Source organism: Salmo trutta, chromosome 28 (assembly GCF_901001165.1).
Source record: "Salmo trutta chromosome 28, fSalTru1.1, whole genome shotgun sequence".
NCBI lineage: Eukaryota > Metazoa > Chordata > Actinopteri > Salmoniformes > Salmonidae > Salmo > Salmo trutta.
Genome location: NC_042984.1, coordinates 41,169,715 through 41,178,674, shown reverse-complemented (window position 1 = coordinate 41,178,674; position 8,960 = coordinate 41,169,715).

Genomic DNA, 8,960 nt, shown 5'->3' with positions numbered 1-8,960 from the left:
GCTGGGGTTCCTGGGAGTGCCTTCTGATGAAGATAATCAAAGGTAAGTGAATATTTATAATATAATTTCTTAGTTTTATGGACTCCAAGATGGAGGGTTTCTGTTTGCTTGTTATTGGTGTCTTCTGGGCTGTACTCAGATTATTGCAAATCGTGCTTTCGCCGTGAACCTTTTTTGAAATCTGACAAAGTGGTTACATTTAGGAGAAGTGTATCTATAATTCTGTGCATAACACTTCTATATTGATCAAAGTTTATGATGAGTATTTCTGTAATATGTGTGCTCATTGTGCTCATTCACTGGAAGGTTTGGAGGGAAAACATTTCTCAACATTACGCGCCAATGTAAAATGCTGTTTTTGGATATAAATATGAACTTTATCGAGCAAGCCTTTTTGAAATCGGACAATGTGGTTGAATTAACGAGAAGTTTATCTTTAAAATGGTGTAAAATAGTTGATTGTTTGAGAAAATGGAATTATGAGATTTTAGCTGTTTTGAATTTGGCGCTCTGATTTTCCACTGGCTGTTGTCAAAATCAATCCCGTTAACGGGATAAGAACGGGAAGGGGTCCCCAAGAGGATATCTTAGTTGCACAGTGAACTACTGATTACACTTGGGAAGCTATGGGTACAGCTTTTGCTAAAGTCAAATCATCATCTTCAAGGAGAAGCCTCTCCCGCATGAGTGAGCTTGAGGTTCTTTCAATTAACTGGTACCTGATAATTTAATCTCTAAGATAACCAAACTGACATGACTGCGTTATCCCTTTAAGATCATTGACATACTGTGTCACTGACTTAACCACACGCTGTGCATGCTTTTGAAAATGCAGCCTCTTCAGAAGCACACTCTGTTTCTTTACAAAATGTCCAACCAAAAGTTCAACAGCTGCATCATATGTGTGTGCTTCCCCAAGCTCTTGGAAGATGCGCAGGCCCTTGGCGCTGTCACGTGTGTTCCCTCTCTGGCCTCTAGGTCACCAGGCTGCTTGTTATGGCGCACACCTGTCACCATCGTTACACGCACCTGCGCATCGTCATACTCACCTGATCTCCATCACTTCCTTATTTACCTGCCCTATATATGTCACTCCCCTTGGTTCCTTCCCCAGGCGTCATTTTTTCTGTTTCATGTCTGTGCATTGTTCGAGGTTATTGTTTTGTATTATGTTCCGTTTATTTTATTAAAACACTCACTCCCTGAACTTGCTTCCTGACTCTCAGAGCACATCGTTACAAAATGACGCCTCACCTAAGGGAAGCATCAGGGATTTGTTATATTTTTTTTGGTTAGGTGGGAATGACGTTGGGTCCGGGAGACTCTACAGGCTCTCATGTCTCAGCCAGATCGACAGGCTCCCCTGCCTCACCCAGCTCGTCGGGCTTTCAAGCCTTTGCCGGATCGCCAGGCTCCCCTGCTTCCACTGGCTCATCAGGCTCTCATGCCTCAACCGGATCGCCAGGCTCCCATGCCGAAGCCGGTTTGTCAGGTTCCCACATCCCAGCCAGCAACAGGTTCCTGTGCATCAGCGGGGGTGACCGGTCCGCTCCTGATCCCCGGGATCGTCCCTTGGGTTGGCATCCTGTGGCTGGAGCCAAACGCGCCGGGTAGGGGGTACCGTCAGTTATGCTCTCTCTCCGGCGCTCTAGGTCACCATGCTCCTGGGTCTCAGCCGGATTGACAGGTTTCCTGCACCTCTGCAGAGGTGACTGGTCTGCTCCTGTTCCCCGAGATCATCATTTTGGTCGGCGTCCTGCGGCTGGAGCCATGCGTCGGCGAGGGGGTACTAACACGTGTGCTCCCTCTCCGGCCTCTAGGTCACCAGGCTGCTCGTTATGGCGCACACCTGTCACCATCGTTACGCGCACCTGCGCATCGTCAGACTCACCTGGACTCCATCACTTCCTTAATTATCTGCCCTATATATGTCACGCCCCTTGGTTCCTTCCCTAGGCGTCATTGTTTCTGTTTGTGTTTCATGTCTGTGCATTGTTCGAGGTTATTGTTTTGTATTATGTTCCGTTTATTTTATTAAAACACTCACCCTCTGTACTTGCTTCCTGACTCTCAGAGCACATCGTTACAGGCACTGAAACAGTGGGGAGGAATGGCCCTTTTCCTCTCAAGGCTAACGACATCCAGTCCGGTAGCTAGTATGTATGTATCAGAGAAATTGTATAGGAAGAGAGACTGCAGATTCTTCAAAACAATTTTATTATAAGATTTGCAAAAATGAAGAATAGTCAGAGTTGAAAGCTCCATGAACAGAGTTTGCTCTCAGCTTTTATAGAAAAGTCCAACCTCTTTGTCTATGTGGCTGTTAGCAAATGTGTGCAAACAGGGGTGGGGAACATAGTGTATAAAAGGCATTTAGCTTGTCTGTGCAGATTAAGATAGCTGACATTGCCACCATTGTCTGTTCCTTCCTGCAAGTTTCCACACAGAGGAGTTCCTACAGATAGTACAAACATGATGTCACATACTGAGGTCGCACCCGGCTCTTATCTGTGTGCCCAGACGTATGGCTAAGTCACACAAGACAAGACTGCACCAGCAAAAAAAAACCACTAGAATATAACAATGGACAATTATCTAAGTAAAAACAGCATAGTATGTCTCATTTTGTAATATTCCCCAACATTTCCTCCCTTTTGAGACTAAGTCCCTAACTAATGGAAAATTACTATTAGTATTTTCATCAAGCAAGCATGAACATAATTTGGAAAGAGTGAAAAGGAAATACATTCTTACACTTAGTACATAAAAATTGTAAATTACCTCTGTCATTGAGTTTCAAAACTTCACATAGTAGAATTCATTCTCAGAGGGGGAAAGGAACATATGAATTAAACATCAGTACACACTTCACCACACACAAGGCAATCACTTCATTTGGTGTTTGTTTGCGAGATCACTGCTGAGCTCTTTCAGATGTTCCACTACAATAGTCAAGTTACCCTCACCCTGGGGTATGAATGTACAGCAATGGTCACCTATCATTTGGCACACTCTGCAGGAGATGTGATGCTACTACTACAGCAAACTTCCCTTCCAGTGAGGTGGTCTACTGTATACAGGGATCTGTGGCTATTCTTTCAAGTGTTGTACCTTCTTTAACAAACCCCTCACTGAAAGTTGACACTAGTGTATGAAATGACAACACTATCTCTGCTACAATCTGCAACTAACACCCTTATGCAAACATTTTGTCTCAAATACATGCCCCATATGTACTTAGCCTCCGGTTACAAATACATTTGCTCATAAATCATTCCATCTTACCCCTAACATGTTAGTCACTACTTCTAGTCCACTTCTATAGTTATAAACATACTAAACATGCTCAAGTCAATTGTACTGCATCATCCAGAAACCCATATGTATTGATGCGCTTTAACATTTTAATTCTAATAGCATGGTAAAACAAAACCCCTACTATCAATGTCCCCATCATGGTTATACAACCCAAATTTAGAATGACAGTAGTCCTTAATGCTTCACGTTGAGTCACTCAAATTCAAGACCCTCAACTTAGCACACACCGACACGGTTAGAATGTACATTTACAAACAGTATATTCATCATATATTTCCAGCATAAACTATTCTCATCACTTGTGGTAATGACAGATTGGTATCTCAATGTATTTTAATCTAAATTCTAATAAACTTCCCAGTGTTTAGACCTCCAAAATCAAAATGATACTTCAAATAAACAGTTTAGGGCAACCCTAAATCAATTTTCAGGCACAGTTGACTGTCCCCCTCCTTCCCAGCACTCTTCTTCTGGCGTTTCTTAATGTTCTGCTTCAGATGGCAATGGCACATGTTCAAAATGGAAGGCCCTTGATAATGTTTCTCACCTGAGCCGCTCTGTCTTTTACAGTCCATTATGTCTTGTCCGTTTTCCTACCAGTACACCAGCATTATGAAATAAGTTTTGACAGGATCTCTTTCTATGATCACTCCACGTGGACTCATGTCGCACTCCTGAGAGAAAAGGCAATTGATAGCTTTGACTGGATGCTGTGTACTGGTTGCTGGCTCCGACACAGGTCTCACGGTAGGAGTAGTGAAGGACAAGGTCATAGTGAACGCCATTTCTTCAGCTGGTTGGGGGGGTGTGAAGTTCACACTGTTACCATCGATTTATCCTTTCCATGCATCAAGATACCATCTGTAGTCACTATCGCTATAACTTCGAAAGAGGACAGACCAAAACAACATTTTAAGACATATTCACCCTATGACAAATTATTACATTCCCAATTTTCTTAATACCAACATTTCTAAGACAAATCTCAAAGAACATAACAACCCACTTGTTGAAACCATTTTGCAAATTTGCTTATATTCCCTTATCATACTGGCGACCTCCCCGCAGAGTTACCTCTTCGGGAGAAATCCCGACTGTACAGCAGACCCAATCTGGTGAGATTTGTTTCAAAACAAGGCAAAAACAAACAACACAACAATAGCAATACACTTGTTCATATAAACTAGAGACCTTTCTTTCTTTTATAGGCAGACTTGTGAAGAAACAAATGTGCATATATACCAAAGGCCCCAGGGGACCGGTAATTAAAAAACAACAACACTGCCTATTAAATAAAAAATAAACAAATTAGAATAACAAATCAAATTAAAATTACAACTCTTTATAACTCCATAAGGAAATAATAAGGTAATGATAAAATAGACTAGAGCCAGGTGTCCCTCATTCAGGGGCAGCACTGTCTCTCCTTCTCGTGCTCTAAATCACACATAGGTCTATTGCTAAATGATAAACTTCTTCCTAAGTATTAGTGTTTACATGGCCCATTTAAATCTCACCCCTATTGTTTTCTATCCCTTTTCTTTCCCTCAGAAACCATTTAAAAACATTTCAAACATTTCCCTCATTCTGCGTACCCAGTTTACAACCAAATGAAAAAAGACCCCACACAATAAATCAAACATGTTATTAACACCACTTAACAAATATTGACAATTGAGTTGTGTGTGCGTGTTGGTGTTCGTGGTAAAACGTAAGGCAAAAACAAAGAAATGGCCAGGCCTTACTTATTTGGGAGCTCCCTTTACTCCCGAATCCGATTACCTTTATACTTTATGAAACTGCAGAATTTCACTAACTACTCTCCCACGGCAAACATTTCAAAGGGAGAGAAAATAAACATTTCGTTCGTTTTCATTTTGCTATATCTTAATCAGTCCAAACAATAACAATTTGAAATTCTTACTTTCCAATTAACTTCCCATTTCCTTTGTTACCTTCACTAGTCTACATCTCTGTTTCCTTTAACTCATGAAGCCCTTTCAATCACCATCAGATTCCCCTTCCACTCTAACACTTTCCCTCTACAATCTCTACTATACTCTACCTTTGTCTTTCCGTCTAACGTTACTTTACCAGGTGAACAAAAAGTTTTCAATTACAGTCAAATAAGTTCTGTTCACCGGGAGGCCACTGTCCTCACTCCACTCATTAATCGTTTGTTTTAATCCACCCCATCATTTATGTATCCTTTATTTAGCATGTACTACCCTTAGACACGGCGATATTTGTCTCGCCACCTACAGTAGTCTAACGATTTACTCCCTTTCACACCCTGATCTGTTTCACCAGTCCATGTGATTGTCTCCACCCCCTCCAGGTGTCGCTCATTTTCCATAGTGTATTCATTCCGGGGTTTCCTGTCTCTCTGTGCCAGTTCGTTATGTTATGTTTATGTTTAAAAAGAACCAAACAAGCACTTGTTCTCAGTTAAGGCTGACATTTATCTCAATGTGTAGCATCTCAAATGCAACACAAATACAAATTGAACCACCAAATCACCTAGTGATTTCCGAGAAAAACATATCTATAAAATAATGTCCAAACGATGATACAAATCATGGGTGCTATACTAAACAATCAGTGCTGAACACAACACACGGTTGTATTTAAAGTAATGTTCTCAGAATGTTCAGAGAATGTTAAGAAACAACATTCCTCTGTGGGAATTTGAGTACTTCAGCATAATGTTTTTCTGCAGGTTTCCTCGTGGTTTTATTGGTCATGTTCTCAGAATATTAAGAAAACATTCCATAATAACCATAAGAAAACATTAGTAACGTTCAAAGAATGTTCTAAGAAAGTTATTTAAAAACATATACATTCTGTTCTCATAGGCTGACCACACTGCTCGCGTCGCGTGCGCAAGCGTTGCAAAATAAATTTCGAAATCTATGTTATTCAATTATTGCACCCACACTGCTCGCGCGCACCAACGAGCATCTGCGTTGCCAAGGGCTAAAATAGAACTCCTTTCTATTTCTGACGCAGATCGAGCTGCAAGTCCTGCCTCTCCCATCTCCTCATTGGTTTATAGAAGCAGGTACCCACGTGCCATCTCCTCATTGGTTATACCCATGTGGGTGATTGAAAGACGAACTGTGTTGCCGGTTGGTGTAGTAATACTACGAAAGTTTAGATGCCAATCACCATATAAGTTCAAAGATGAAAAAGCCTGGAAGGAGGAGAGATGACTAGAAACGATTCGGTTGACCGTTTTATGTGTGGATTAATTGTCGGAGTAGAGGACCCTGTGCATTTCAGGTAAAATAACAACTCAATGTTTATATCCCAGGACAAATTAGCTAGCAACAGCAAGCTAGCTAAATAGGACAAATTAGCTGGCAAGTGCAAGCTAACTAGCTAAATTGCCATAAATGTTTAATGCTTTTCGACCTGTTCCCAAATTAATGTAATTGGTTCAGAGTTTGTTTTGATATTTTAACCTGCGTGTCGTGATCGCGTTTGGTGTGGGGGGACAAAATAAATTAATGCACGATGGCGCACGCACGGAGCCGGTTTGGGTTCCGTGTCAGTGTCACAAAACTCTATCCTCTATCTTGTTAAGTGTGTTCAGGTGTGTTGGCCACACCCACTAATTGGCCACAACTGATCTTAATGAGTGCTTGTTTCCTTTTGAAAAGGGGTATTTTTGAATAGACTAAAATTAACAACTTCGTATGAATTAAAAAACACATGGCATGCTAGTTCTATCGTGGAGTGCAGTGGACTAACTCCATGGATAGAGAACGGGACATCATAGGTTTGAATCTCACTGACGCCATGCCACAATCAAAACAAAATGGGTTTGCATGATTAATGCCTAAGCAAATAAATGTCAATGTGTCCTATCTGTACTTGGATTTCAAAACAGTTACGCTAGCAGTGTTAATAAAAATGTTATTGAAACATTCAGTGAAGGTTTTAAGGAAGTTATTCAAAAACCTAACCTTAGAGAATGTTCTCAGAACATTATTTAATTATCTTCAAATACCTACAATTATAGAACCTCCCAGGAAAACATTCAGGGAATCATAGTAAAACATTCTCAGAACCTCCCTGAAATCTAAAAATTATACATTCCCAGAACAGGCAAAATGTTCACATCCATTCTCAGAACATTTAAAAAAAAACAGGCAGTTTTACCGGTCAGGAAACATATGGCTTCGTTCCTAGAATCAAGGGAGACCTAAAACTTAAATTCCCACAACTTCCAAGGAACCAAATGTGCTAGCTGGGTTCGCTCTGCCATTGTTGACTAGCCTTCTGAAGACACCAATCAAAATGTGTTTAACTATGCAGGATAAATTATCTTACTGACGTAATTAGTCCAACCAGAGGGAAAATGAAGGTATTACCATACTGTTTACATCTATCTATCCCTTTCAGATATGAGAGGGAAAAACAACAAGGGCAGAGGGAAGGGAAGCAGCTACAGTAGAGCAGGGTTTTCCAAACTCAGTCCTGCCTCCCACGGTGGAATGTTTTGGTTTTTGCACTAGCATGACACAGCTGACTCAAATAACCAACTCAGAATTAAGGTTTGGCCCCAGGACCGCGTTTGGGAAAACCTGTGTTAGAGCATGGCTGTTCAATTCCGGTCCTGGAGGGCCAAAACACTTCTGGTTTTTGTTTCTACCTGGCAGTTAATTGCACTCATCTGGTGTCCCAGGTCTGAATTAGTCCCTTAATTAGAAGGAGAGGATACAAAACGTAAGTGTTTCAGCCCTCGAACCGACATTGAGTCAGAAGATTTGAATCCATCTTTTTCCTCCTACAACAGCCCACAGTTCTGGAGTACACAGATGGTTTATGGGAGTGAAGGAATCTTGATTTGTGTGACGGAAAAGGGAGCGGTTTGAGCCAATTAAACCAGCCAATCAGAAAGCAGAAAAAAATATGACCAAACCTTTGGAATCATCAATCAACAGACCTAAATGGAAAATCCAGTTACTTAATTTCATGGTGATAAAACAGTAGGCCTACATTTTTTGTTTTATGCTTGGCAAAACTCTGCAGATTCCAAATTGCAATGGGTGCAGTGCGGTGCTTAGAAAAAATATGCCAAGTAACGTGGTTTGTGAACACACAGCTTTCAGTCAATGTAGAAAAAGTTGGAATAAAAAGTAGAGACTGTTCTTGGGCAGTAAACCACAGTGAAGGAAATTGGACATCACAGCGCCTAAAATGACATACCCAAATCTAACTGCCTGTAGCTCAGGCCCTGAAGCAAGGATATGTATATTCTTGGTACCATTTGAAAGGAAACACTTTGAAGTTTGTGGAAAAGTGAAAGGAATGTAGTAGAATATAACACAATAGATCTGGTAAAATATAATACAAAGAAAAAAACAACCGTTCTTTTGTATGTTTTTGTACCATCATTTTTGAAATGCAAGAGAAAGGCCATAATGTATTATTCCAGCCCAGGTGCAATTTAGATTTTGGCCACTAGATGGCAGCAGTGTGTGTGCAACATTTTAGACTGATCCAATGAACCATTGTATATTTGTTAAAAATGTTGTATCATGACTACCCAAATGTGCCTAATTTGTTTATTAATAACTTTTCCAGTTCAAAATTGTGCACTCTCCCCAAACAATAGCATGGTATTCTTTCACTGT